The following is a 13,772-nucleotide window of genomic DNA, read 5'->3' as shown; positions in this document are numbered from 1 at the left end:
CTGACCTGGTATTCACTATATAGTCTCAGGGTAGCCCGGAACTCCTGGGATTAAAGGTGTGAGCCACAACACTGGGTCTCAGCCCTTGTTTCTTTTTTTTTTTTTTAATTTTTTTTTTGTTCATTTTTATTTATTTGAGAGTGACGCGGGGGGGGGGGGCGCAAATAGACAGAGAGAGAGAGAATGGGCGCGCCAGGGCACCCAGCCACTGCAAACGAACTCCAGACGCGTGCGCCCCCTTGTGCATCTGGCTAACGTGGGTCCTGGGGAATCGAACCTCGAACCGGGGTCCTCAGGCTTCACAGGCAAGTGCTTAACCGCTAAACCATCTCTCCAGCCCCCTTGTTTCTTTTTTTCCGAGGTAGGGTCTCACTCTGGCCCAGGCTGACCGGAAATTCACTATATAGTCTCAGTGTGGCCTCAAACTCACGGTGATCCTCCTACCTCTGCCTCCCGGAGTGCTGGATTAAAGGCGTGCACCACCCCGCCCACCAAGCCTGGCCTTCAAGGTGGTGGGTGGTGGCAGGCTGCAACAGTGTAGTTAGTAACCTGGAGTTTGCTACCATCTAGTGGTCAACTGAGTAATTTACTTTTTCAAGTCTGCTATTGCTTTCAGAGCACTTCTGTCCCTGTCTCTGTCTCTGTATCTCTCTCTCTGTCTTCACCTGCCTCTCTTTTTCTCTCACACATATACATGGGATACTGTTATCAGTTAACGTGGGTAAAATAAGTTCATTATAGAAGTGATTTAGTTGATTACCACACGTTACAGCTGGAAGGGTTTGAGAATGAAGAAATTGAACAATGTCTCCAAGTTCACACAAGATGTAAACCTTGATTCCTTTCTCTTTATTTTGGTTGGGTAGTCTGTCATTCCGAAAATGGGAAAAAATGATTCATTTATACTCATGGAACCCAAAATCAATGTATTTGCCTGAAGTATTGGGAGTCTTTCAGCATAGACAATGTCACTGAGCTTTCTGTCTTGGCTAGTCAACTCTTATACCAATGGAAGGGAAAACTTGTTTATGTAATATGGAAATATATCCATATGTAAATATCTGTACATACTTAGATCTGCATCTACCTATACACTCATATCTGTAATTTTTTTCTTAGGCCAATTTAGATGAAATTTCCATTACATGAGTTGTGATAACCTAAAAATAGACTTATTGGTAGTAGATCACGAATCAGTATTTTTTAAATAGCTGATAAAGATAGAAAAGGTTAGGGAATAAATAATAAAGCACTATATATATAGTATATAAAATATCTTATAGCATTTTATTCAGAGAAGTCGGGGGAATGTGTCATAAGCTTTAAGGAAGTTTATTTAAAACTGGATTTTATTTATATTTTTCACAATTTATTTTGCATATCCACTAGCATGTGAGATCTACCATATTCTGCTGAACTACTTGAGTGCATGGCTGTAGAGGCCATGACGTAAGATGGCAAGTCCCTCCCTTGGCCATATTTGCTAGGCTTTTCTCATAACAATGCACCTGGGGAAGGAAGACCTATTTATTTGGTGGTCTTCTTCAGAAAAAGAGCAGGGATAGAGGAAACTGCAGGGAGTATCCGCTCAGGAAACATCTTCTGGAGGTGAAGGCACTCTTCTATCTGGGAGACTGTAGATTTTTAAAAATCTCTACCTTTTCCTACATTTTGGGCATGTGCTTCTTCCAGACACCACCTTCACGTGTCTCTGCAGCCTCACCTCATTTGTACCCTTGCTTCCACTTTGGTAATATCCTAAACACATTTTTTTTTTTTTTTTCCTGAGGGAGGGCTTCACTCTGGCCCAGGCTGACCTGGAATTCACTATGTAGTCTCAGAGTGGCCTTGATGGTGATCCTCCTACCTCTGTCTCCCAAGTGTTGGGATTAAAGGTGTGCACCACCACACCCAGCCCTAAACACATTTTTAAGTTGCCATATTTAAAAATAAGATTAAAATAATGGGAAAATTATAAAAGTAAAACAATTGAGGATCTTTTAAAGCAAAGCCAAACAAAATATATGAGTCAACATGGCTGTTAGGCATGTAGCTGGAAAAACACCTTTCTAACCAAACCCCATGCTTCTTCTCTGACATGTGTGGTCTCCCTGGAGAGAAGCAGCTCTTGTGGACTAACTGTCCCACATAGAGAGGCAAGATTCTGAAGGCAGGCTGGCCACATCTGATTTCTGGCTCCATGGAATTTACTACTAGATAAAATTTACCTTTAGGGATGGGAGAGATGGCTTAGCGGTTAAGCCACTTGACTGCAAAGCCCAAGAACCCAGGCTTGACTCTGCAGATCACAGGTAAGCCAGACACAAAGGTGAGGCAAGTGCAAGGCTGCACATGCGCACTAGGTGGCAGAAACATCTGGAGTTCGATTTCAGTGGCTGAGGCCCTGGTGTGCCAATTCTCTCTCTTTCTCACTTTTGCTTTTGCTCTCTCTCTAAAATGTTTATCTCTAATTTATGTGTTAGTTTTCTGATTTATAAAATTGGCATCATTATCGTAGCAATATGTAATTTGTGTGTAAAAAATAGGATTCACTGCAGTTAAAATGTTCAGAACAATGCTTGGCATAGAGTAATGGTTCTCAGATATTAAAATAGCTGTTATTAATGACTCTTTTTGGCTGTCCTCCATCCTCCATGACAACCTGTTGGTGGACCCAAAAATAGGTGGGTCTTATGCAGAAAACTACAGCAGCTGCGAGGTCAAAAATACAATGACCACTTTTTATTCTAAGCTTCCTTCGCCTCTTATATTCTTTTCACCACCTCTTTTGCAGTGGTTTCTGAGCCTTGGAGATTGTGATATGTGTGACTTACTTAGTTCTGACAGTCCACTGTCACTTCTTCTCAGCACATTGGTGAGTTTTGAGTCACCCCAGGGGTTACCTGAAAAGAGAGGCTTTCCTAACCAAAAGTGAGAGTGTAATTAATATAGGCATAAACATAAAGTTTTAGAGGGCTGTTTGGTGGGCATAGTATGTGCATTTAGCCAGACAACAGTAGTAGTTCCTCTCCCTGACCCCCCTCCCCCGGGGCTTATGGCCTCCCCAGCTATAGGATTATACTTGGTGCTGGAGCGATGGCTCAAGAGTTAAGCGCATTTGCTTGCAAAGCCGATAGCCCTGGCTGCCTTCCCTGTCCATTTCCATAAAGGTAGATGTACAGGATGGTGCATGCATCTGAAGTTCATTCTGACACGCCTATGTTTTTTCTCTTCTTGAAAATAAATGTATTTTACAGACCTGCATTTTTGCTTGTTATTTTCAGCATTTTATTATCGACCTGTGTTCATATACACGATGAATTCTGATCATAATCCCTCCGACCCCCCACCTTCGTCCCTGCTCCCCGGCCTCCACTGAACTCCCTCCTGCCAGTCCCCCTCCCGTCTTGACAGGATCAACATTGTTTTGCCCTCACGTGACGCGGGTCTTGTGTAGGTAGTGCTCCCTGAGCTGGGTGAGTCCATGCCCATCCCTGTCCTCTCTTAGCCCCAACTCTGGCCAGATGCATGAAGATCTCATACATACTGATGTGTAGTGTTGACTCACACGTCTAATTTGATTAGAGTTTTAAACTTCTTGGGATGTAAGGACTAGTTTTAGTAGCTTCCCTTTGGTTGTCTCCATCCCAAGGTTAAATATATAAGAATTCAACCTCATTCTCTTACAATATCTCCAAGTTCTAGAGAGCTTCCGCACACTCCCCAACAATTGCCTGTTGGCTACTCCAAGAGCATTGCTTGCTAGCCATGGATGGAGTCTACTTGAAGCAGCCTGGGCAGATGCTGGACTTTTGCATGGGATTCTGGGTACTATTGTTAATGTAGGAAGCATGAACTCAAGTGAGGGACAGACACTTCAGTCCTAAGGATGCCCAGGCTTGCAGGGAGGGTCCTAGCTAAAGGAAGGCTAGGTTAGGACTTCCTGTGCAATATCCAGACCTGGATCTGTGTGTAGTTGGGTCTAAATAATCCAGTGCTCAAATACTGCTGTGTTTCTTTCAGTCACAGAAGAAAGCAAGCTAATTCCTTTCATTTATGTTTCAAGAGTCAGTTGCTGCCTGACTTGGTATAGAGGTGAGCTTTCTATTTGGGGAGTAAAATCAAGTGTGGATTATGAGGAGAGACATCTATCTTCATTGTGGTCTATCAACATGATGCAAATGGGAGCCACCACCTCCCAATTTCTTTCATGGGGATGGGGGCACCTAAAATGGAGACTGGAAAGTATAGCAGGTGCCCAGGGAAGATAGACCACTGTATAGCAAAACCTTACAATATGGAAAGCATAGTTGCTTTAAAATTGGGCTTGGGGCTGGAGAGATGACTCAGTGGTTAAGGCACTTGCCAGCAAAGCCAAATGACCCAGGTTCAATTCCCCAGGACCCATGTAAGCCAGATGCACAAGGTGGCACATGCATCTGGAGTTCGTTTGCAGTGGCTGGATGCCCTAGTATGCCCTCTCTCCCTACCTCTCTCTCTCTCTGCCTCTTTCCCTCTCAACTAACTAAATAAATAAAAATTAAATTAAAAATAAAATAAAATTGGGCTTGATTGAGTTTAAAAGGAAATTACTCTGCTAATTTAAATATTGGCATTTGAATCAAATGACCCAATTATGAAAAGGTTCCTGTTGTAGTCAGCTTTATGTTGCTGGGATGAACCTTCAAACCAGACACAGTATGGGAGGGACGGAATTTATTTCAGGCTTACAGATCTAGGGGAAATTCCACGATGACAAAAAAAGAGAAAACCCACCACCAAAAGCAAGAGCAAACGGCAGTCGAACAGCAGGGAACCAAGGCAGAGCTCCGACTGCTGTAGCGTCTTGAGAAACTTACTTCTGAGCAGAGGTCCTTTATTTTGGTGACAAAGATGCTTCTTACTGCTCATGAATTTCAGCAGAGGGTAGAACTTTCCATCTCATAGCCAGGTTCTTGAGAGTGTTCTCTCTCTTTTTGTAAATTTATTTTGTGTATCAGGATACACCGAATTTCATTTAATTATGGCGTTTTTAAACATTAGTTTTGTTTTCCTTCCCTTCTTTTTCCATTCTAGGTTCCCTTGGTGCCCTCCACCGCATCTTAGCCTGCTTTCTGCTTCACACTGCGCGTCTCCCACCGCCCTCCTCCCCCTTCCCTCCTCGGGTCACCTCCTGTTTCCCGCTCGTGGTCTTCTGTCTCGAAGTAGAGCCCATACGCCTTTATTTACTTACATGTACACACTGAAATCTAGGGTCCACACATAAGAGACAACACATGGTTTTTGTCTTTCTGGGCTTGGATTGCTTTACTTAGTATAAAACTTTTATTCAGGTAATAAGCTGCTCACTTTAGTTTCATAATTATGTTTCAGTTATGTGTAAGAAATGGCAGAAAGAGCTAGGTCTCCATTTCCACAAACAATATTCTAACCTGTTTATAAAATTATCACCTGGGGCTGGAGAGATGGCTCAGCAGTTAAAGCCATTTGCTAGCAAAGCCTGACAGCCTGGGGTTCAATCCCCCAGTGTCCATGTAAAGACATCTGCACAAAGTGGCGCGTGTACCTGAAGTTCATTTGCTAGTTTTTTTTCTCTCTCTCTTTCTCAAATACATAAATAAATAAATAAATGTTAACAAATTATTGCCTGTCAGGCATTTGTCCTCTGTGTTTATGGTAAGTAACTGGGGAAATACTTAGAACCACAGATATTTTAAAGCAGCTGTTTTAATTAAAAGTTGACTTTATATTATTGCCAAGTAACTAGCATATTGATTTTATTTGAATCAATTTCTTTCTCTTAATAAATAACCAATTTTTTAAAGTAGCTTTAAAAGTGCTGGTGGTCTCTGCTTAGGAAGTTTTCATTTGACTTAGAAGTATATTTCAATCATTTTACCTGCCTTAGGAGTGCCATTTTATATTCTTCATGACAAAAATGTTAACCCATTTACTTCCTCAGGACTCTTCTGTCTTGGGTATATATTTTTTTATTTATTTGAGAGATAGAAAGAGGCAAAGAGAAGAAGGGGGGCGGAGAGAATGGGTGCACCAGGGCTTCCAGCCACTGCAAACAAACTCCAGGTGCATGCTCCCCTTTGTGCACCTGGCTAACATGGGTACTGGAGAATTGGGATCCCTTGGTTTTGCAGACAAATGCCTTAACTGCTATGCCATCTCTCTGGCCCCTGTCTTGGTTTTTGTTCTTTTTCTCTAAGGCCTTTCCCAGCTACCTCAGGTACTTGGCACAGTTATGACGAGGCAAGGTTCCCACGTGCTCACTTCCCCGTGGCAGAGCTAGTTGCTTGTGGTCACCAGCTGACCTTATGGCCAGAGTTTCACTTTGGTCAGTGAGCACATAGGCCATCTCAATTGTTAACTATTTTGATTCTCACACTTATTGTTCTTTTCCCAAATATATGCTCTTATGAAACAATCTGTTTCTCATTTATTTATATTTTTCTATGAATTTTTATTTTCAAGGACGCTGCCTTGGAGAATAGTTGAAGCAGTTCAAATTAAGGCAAGAGATGATTGTGAGAATGGCTAGAGTCATGATGGGGTTATTGGCCTCACAAGTAGAAATTTATTTAGACGTTGGGATTTGGCTTTCCTACGAGCCCTGTTTGAATGTGCTTTCCCCCATCCAAGTGCATCTAAATTTAGCATATAACAAGTCCTTTGGCATCTACTTTCAGCCAACATGTATTTTTTAAGGGGAAATATTTCTGGGAAAGAAAATAATAAATTTAAATCACGTTGAGTGATTAGTCCAATTTGAAGACTAAACATAAAATGTGATCAATTAAATACATTGGAACGGACAGAAAGATATATAAAAATGCCACAGAACCCTGGAGACCTTGAGCAGTATTTAATAAGAGCAGCTTTGACAACAATAAGAGGGAAATCCAGAGTTAGAAGTCAAGGCCATTTTGGAAGTCAGGGTTTGCCCTTTGCCTATTTGCCTAGGTAGGTTTTCCAAAGTCTGGCCAGGCAGACAGTGGCAGCATGATTTATTTTAATTATTTGAGGTGTCATCTTTCCACCCATCATGAAATTAAACAAGAATGAATCAACTGCTGATGGTTTTTCAATGAGAGATCAAAGAATGATGCATCGTTTTCATTGGCCTTGGCTTCCACATCAAATCCCAAGAAAACTGACTTGGCTCCTGAGAGTCAGGAGGAGAGACACAGTCCAGACCAAGTCTTCTCCGTGGTTGCTGCCCTGGAGTTGACTTAGCAGCAGAGAGCTCTACTCCCTTTAGGGAAGTCTGTGCGTGTTTAACTAGGGAAGCAGAGCTGCTGGCCAGTTTTCTCTTCAGCTCATCTGTAGTGATTCTGTCCGGGATGCCTGCAACTCATCACTGCCAGGTTTCTATGTCTGAATGTCCTCGTAGAGTGCCAGTTAATTTAATGGTAAAGACTGCTTTGTAAGTGCTGATTTCATGTCCCAGAACTGTTCCTGTTTTAATATGTTAGTTATTTGCAAGGAGAGAGAGAGAGAGAGAGAGAGAGAGAGAGAGAGAGAGAGAGAGAGAGAAACAGACAGATGAGAGAGAGAGGAGAGAGAGAGAACGGGCATTTCAGGGACTCCAGTCACTGCAAACTGGCTTCACGTGGGCACTGAGGAGTTGAACTCTGGTCATTAGGTTTTGCAGGCAAGAACTTCAACCACCGAGCCATCTCTCCAGGCCCACGTGTGTTTCTTTAAAGATACGTACTCTGCAAACATAGACTTGTGAGATCTCATTTTCTCATGGAACTGGGATAAAGGGAATATAAGTGTAGCCCTTTCTGTCATTTTTGCCTGGTATTTGCAGTGGCTATCAAATCCCCCTTCAGAATTGTTCATGTATTGGTGTCAGTGTAAGAGACTGTGGGCTGAATTTAGGTTGTCTGGAGTCCAGCTCTCTGAAATCACAGCCTTCTGCTGATGTTTGCTATCCGTTCACCTTGGGAAGGTCTTGTTTCTATGATGACAGACCTGACAAAAGCCACTGAAGGAAGAAAGGGGTGTGTTGAGGGCCCAGCACAGGGTGGCAGGGAAGGCGGGCAGCAGCACCATGGGGCAGCCGGTCACATGACATCTGTGTCAGGAAGTGCAGAGGCTTGAGGGCTGGAGCTCAGCCCGCTTCCCCCATTCACTCAGCCCCCGCCCCCAACCCATGGGATGGACAGGGTAACCCTTCTAGAAACAGTCACAAAGATCAAACAGAGCTGTGTTTCCATGGTGATCCTAAGTCCTATCCTGCTGACAAGATTAGCCATCCTAGTTGTTTAGCCACACTGAGTGACCTCTTCAACGATGTGGGGATATCAATAGTATCTACCTTGAGGAGGTGAATGAAGACAGTGTGTATTTATCAGGCGATGTTCAAACACTGCAAATTCTTTTTTAATCGACTTATCAAAATCTGTAGTTTATTTTGCCATTCTTTCAGCTTGAATGGGTTGCTAGCCTTAGTTGATAACTATATTGGGGTGGACAGGCTGATGTCTGCCTTCCAGAGTCCGCTGTAAAGGACCACTCCTGCCACAAGAAACTTATTCTTGAGCCATCACATCATCAGCCATCACAGGAGAAGCTAGTTGGCCTGAGGCTAATACTTGGAGAGCACCAAAGGCCCAGCTTGCTCTGGACATAACCTGTTGATTCCTTTGGCAGAACTGCGCAGACGGGAGCTGAAAGTTTTCAAAACGGTCCAGCTCCAGCTTTGGCTAGACTGTATCTACACCCAAATCACGGCCTCAGACACATTCAGATTGGTGGTCACTGTTTGCTACTTCTGTAAAATGTTTATGATTATCACCATCTTAAAGCACTTTTTAGGCAGAATGCTGCTAAACAAGAGATCTGCAGCACAAGTATAAACTCTCACAGGTGCAGAGTCTCACAGGTACAGAGTCTCACAGGTACAGAGGCTCACAGGTACAGTGTCTCACAGGTACAGTCTCACAGGTACAGAGTCTCACAGGTACAGAGTCTCACAGGTACAGATCTCACAGGTACAGATCTCACAGGTACGGCGTCTCACAGGTATGGTGTCTCACAGGTACAGAGTGTCACAGGTACAGTGTCTCACAGGTATGGTGTCTCACAGGTACAGAGTCTCACAGGTGCAGAGTCTCACAGGTACAGAGTCTCACAGGTACAGAATCTCACAGGTATGGAGTCTCACAGGTGCAGAGTCTCACAGGTGCAGAGTCTCACAGGTGCAGAGTCTCACAGGTACAGAGTCTCACAGGTACAGAGTCTCACAGGTATGGTGTCTCACAGGTACAGTGTCTCACAGGTACAGTCTCACAGGTACAGAGTCTCACAGGTACAGAGTCTCACAGGTACAGATCTCACAGGTACAGAGTCTCACAGGTACAGTGTCTCACAGGTACAGAGGCTCATAGGTACAGAGTCTCACAGGTACAGTGTCTCACAGGTACAGAGGCTCACAGGTACAGAGTCTCACAGGTGCAGAGTCTCACAGGTATGGTGTCTCACAGGTACAGAGGCTCATAGGTACAGAGTCTCATAGGTACAGAGTCTCACAGGTATGGTGTCTCACAGGTACAGTGTCTCCCAGGTACAGTGTGTTACAGGTACAGTGTCTCACAGGTAGTGTCTCCCAGATATAGTCTCTCACACGTCCAGAGTCTCACAGCTGCAGAGTCTCACAGGTACAGAGTGTCACAGGTACAGCTTCTCACAGTGCAGAGTCTCACAGGTGCACAGTCTCACAGGTACAGAGTCTCACAGGTATGGAGTCTCACAGGTGCAGAGTCTCACAGGTACAGAGTCTCACAGGTACAGAGTCTCACAGGTGCAGAGTCTCACAGGTGCAGAGTCTCACAGGAGCAGAGTCTCACAGGTGCAGAGTCTCACAGGTGCAGAGTCTCACAGGTACAGAGTCTCACAGGTGCAGAGTCTCACAGGAGCAGAGTCTCACAGGTGCAGAGTCTCACAGTGCAGAGTCTCACAGGAGCAGAGTCTCACAGGTATGGAGTCTCACAGGTGCAGAGTCTCACAGGTACAGAGTCTCACAGGTACAGAGTCTCACAGGTGCAGAGTCTCACAGTGCAGAGTCTCACAGGAGCAGAGTCTCACAGGTGCAGAGTCTCACAGGTACAGAGTCTCACAGGTGCACAGTCTCACAGGTGCAGAGTCTCACAGGAGCAGAGTCTCACAGGTGCAGAGTCTCACAGGTGCAGAGTCTCACAGGAGCAGAGTCTCACAGGTGCAGAGTCTCACAGGTACAGAGTCTCACAGGTACAGAGTCTCACAGGTACAGAGTCTCACAGGAGCAGAGTCTCACAGGTGCAGAGTCTCACAGGAGCAGAGTCTCACAGGTACAGAGTCTCACAGGTACAGAGTCTCACAGGTACAGAGTCTCACAGGAGCAGAGTCTCACAGGTGCAGAGTCTCACAGTGCAGAGTCTCACAGTGCAGAGTCTCACAGGAGCAGAGTCTCACAGGTATGGAGTCTCACAGGTGCAGAGTCTCACAGGTGCAGAGTCTCACAGGTACAGAGTCTCACAGGTGCAGAGTCTCACAGGTACAGAGTCTCACAGGAGCAGAGTCTCACAGGTGCAGAGTCTCACAGGTACAGAGTCTCACAGGTGCAGAGTCTCACAGGTACAGAGTCTCACAGGTGCAGAGTCTCACAGGTGCAGAGTCTCACAGGAGCAGAGTCTCACAGGAGCAGAGTCTCACAGGTGCAGAGTCTCACAGGTATGGAGTCTCACAGGTGCAGAGTCTCACAGGAGCAGAGTCTCACAGGAGCAGAGTCTCACAGGTGCAGAGTCTCACAGGTTCAGAGTCTCACAGGTACAGAGTCTCACAGGTGCACAGTCTCACAGGTAGAGTCTCACAGGTATGGAGTCTCACAGGTGCAGAGTCTCACAGGTGCAGAGTCTCACAGGTACAGAGTCTCACAGGTGCAGAGTCTCACAGGTGCAGAGTCTCACAGGAGCAGAGTCTCACAGGAGCAGAGTCTCACAGGTGCAGAGTCTCACAGGTACAGAGTCTCACAGGTGCAGAGTCTCACAGGTACAGAGTCTCACAGGTGCAGAGTCTCACAGGTACAGAGTCTCACAGGTGCAGAGTCTCACAGGTACAGAGTCTCACAGGAGCAGAGTCTCACAGGTGCAGAGTCTCACAGGTATAGACTCTCACAGGTACCGTATCTTGTAGGTACAGTGTCTCTCCCATACAGTCTCTCACAGGTATAGAGTGTCAAGGCTTTACATGACTTAAGGGAAGGGCTAAGTGTCTTCATTTGTTCAATGATCTTTGCCCTTTTCTCCTGAATGACATGATTAATGTGCTTACAGTACTGGACCCATTTTATTTATCAGTTATATGTAATAGGACCTGTGCTGTCTACCTCAGGTGACTGTGTGGGAGACTACATGAGAGTATAGATTGTAAAATACTTGCAAAACATAGTGTATAAAAACCGAAATATTACTACGTTTTACATTTTTAACCTTTTACAAAGAAAGAAATGAGTCACACTCCCTCTGTAGTTGTGTGCTTTTAGAGGAAAATGGATCTAATTTTTTGTCAAAAACTTCAAATGTCCTCAAAATCAGGAAATAAGTAAAAAATCTGGATGGAACATTCGGCGTATGTATGTAGAATTTTCAAATTGACAAAATTGTTTAAAATAATATAAAAAGAATATTTGGAAATTTAAGTTAATTTAATTTTTTTATTTGGGAGCTAGAGAGAGAGAGGGAGAGAGAGAGAGAGAGAGAGAATGAGTGCGCCAGGGCCTCCAGCCACTGCAAATGAACTCCGGATGCCTGTGCCGTCTTGTGCATCTTGGTAACGTGGGTCCTGGGGAATCGAGCCTCGAACAGAGGTCCTTAGGCTTCACAGGCAAGCGGTTAACCGCTAAGCCGTCTCTCCAGCCCATATCTGGAAATTTTATTTCATGCTCACTCCTTTTCATGATGTTCCAAACGGAGTTGGAGCACCAAGCGCCCTCCCCGTCAAGGGCTTTATTACGTAACCGTTTCCGTCGCCATCGGTGCCTCGACTTCTGTCCACAAGGGGGAGACAAAGGCTGTGGTTTGAAACAGGCAGCGTTGGGCTATTGTCCAGCACGAGGGACAAAGGTCTGTTCTCCCACGAAGACTGCAAAGACACCCGTCGGCAAAACCTTCGTACTGGGGTACAAGCAGCACAGAGCCCCAAGCCCCTAGTCTACGGAGGCTCAGGATTTGTAGTGGAGAAACAAGACCAACAGTTTCCTGGCCCAGGGACTTATTTAATTTCGGGGTGGACTGGCATGATCTGAAAGAGGGGGAAACTTTGGCTCACAAGACTTGTGAATGCAGTTTCTCATGTTAGCACACGAGACTTATATAAATCTCACATGACATTTTCATGTAATCAGAACTTGCCAAAATTTGACAGAACAAAAATTCTGGCCAATAGTAATAGAAGACGGCTTAGTGGTTAAGCACATTTGGGAAATGTTGAATTGTATACTGAAAATTATGACCCTTCAAATGACAGAGATGCTTATTAGAGTTCCAGATCTGAATTGATTAGGAAATGTGTTCTTCAAGTATGTCCATTTATCTTCTGTGGAGTATTAGAATGGGAAGTCCCCTTTTGTTCTTTGATAATTGGGGTGGTTTGCATGTGAACTGACCCCCACGGCCCCATCTGGTGTGATTAAGCTTCATACTCAATGCCCTGCTCGCAGAACCTTTGAGAGGTGGAGAAGGTGTGTCGCTGAGGGTGAACCTGGGAGTTCTCTGGCCCCGTCCTACTGGGCGTCTCCAGCCAGCTCACTCTTGCTGCTGGTGTGTGAAGACGCTGTGTGAAGACGCGGGCCACTTGTCTGCTTGGCCATGCTTTCTCCATCCGGATGCAGTGTCCCCTTGAAACCGTACTCTGGAGTAAACCCCCTCTGCTATGCTGTGTCCGGCAGGTGTTTGCCCAGCTACAGCGCTATGACTTTGAGAGACTGAGTCACTTTTCTTGTAGTCTGCCTTTACACTGGATCAATGATGCCTACTTGAGGGTTGTTACTTTGGTAGGGCAACTGTTGCCGTAAGAAAAATGTAAAAAGTGTAAAATGCTGCTTCATTATGTACTAACTAGTTGTTTTTTGACTTGCTGGAAAATTGTGATGTTCTAGAAGTTATCTTAGTGAATTTCTCTTAGGAGTCTTGAGCAAAAATGAAAACACAGAACAATCATGAAGCATCCTTCCCACCCTCCTTTTATACAACAAAGATTTTCCCTCATATGGCCTGTGGTACCAAATTAATGCTGTGCAATTTCCAATTAGAATTGAGAAGGTCGTCTTAAAAGTGTTTGTTTTGCTGTTAAGAAGTGAGATGTGGGCTGGAGAGATGGCTTAGCGGTTAAGCGCTTGCCTGTGAAGCCTAAGAACCCCAGTTCAAGGCTCTATTCCCCAGGACCCACGTTATCCAGGATGCACAAGGGGGCACACGTGTCTGGAGTTTGTTTGCAGTGGCTGGAAACCCTGGCATGCCCATTCTCTCTTTCTCTGCCTCTTTCTCTCTGCCTGTGGCTCTTAAATAAATAAATAACTAAATAAACTGCTTAAAAAAAAAAGAAGTGAGATGTTAGCCAGGCATGGTGGCGCATGCCTTTAATCCCAGCACTCGGGAGCCAGAGGTAGGAGGATCACCATGAGTTTGAGCTAGAGCAAAACCCTACCTCGAAACCCCCCACCCCCCAAAAAAGAAGTGAGATGTCTCAGGCCATTGGCAATAGAGGGAGGCTGACTG

The sequence above is a fragment of the Jaculus jaculus genome, chromosome 11, assembly GCF_020740685.1.
Source record: "Jaculus jaculus isolate mJacJac1 chromosome 11, mJacJac1.mat.Y.cur, whole genome shotgun sequence".
Classification (NCBI taxonomy): Eukaryota; Metazoa; Chordata; class Mammalia; order Rodentia; family Dipodidae; genus Jaculus; species Jaculus jaculus.
This window is presented reverse-complemented; position numbering follows the sequence as displayed.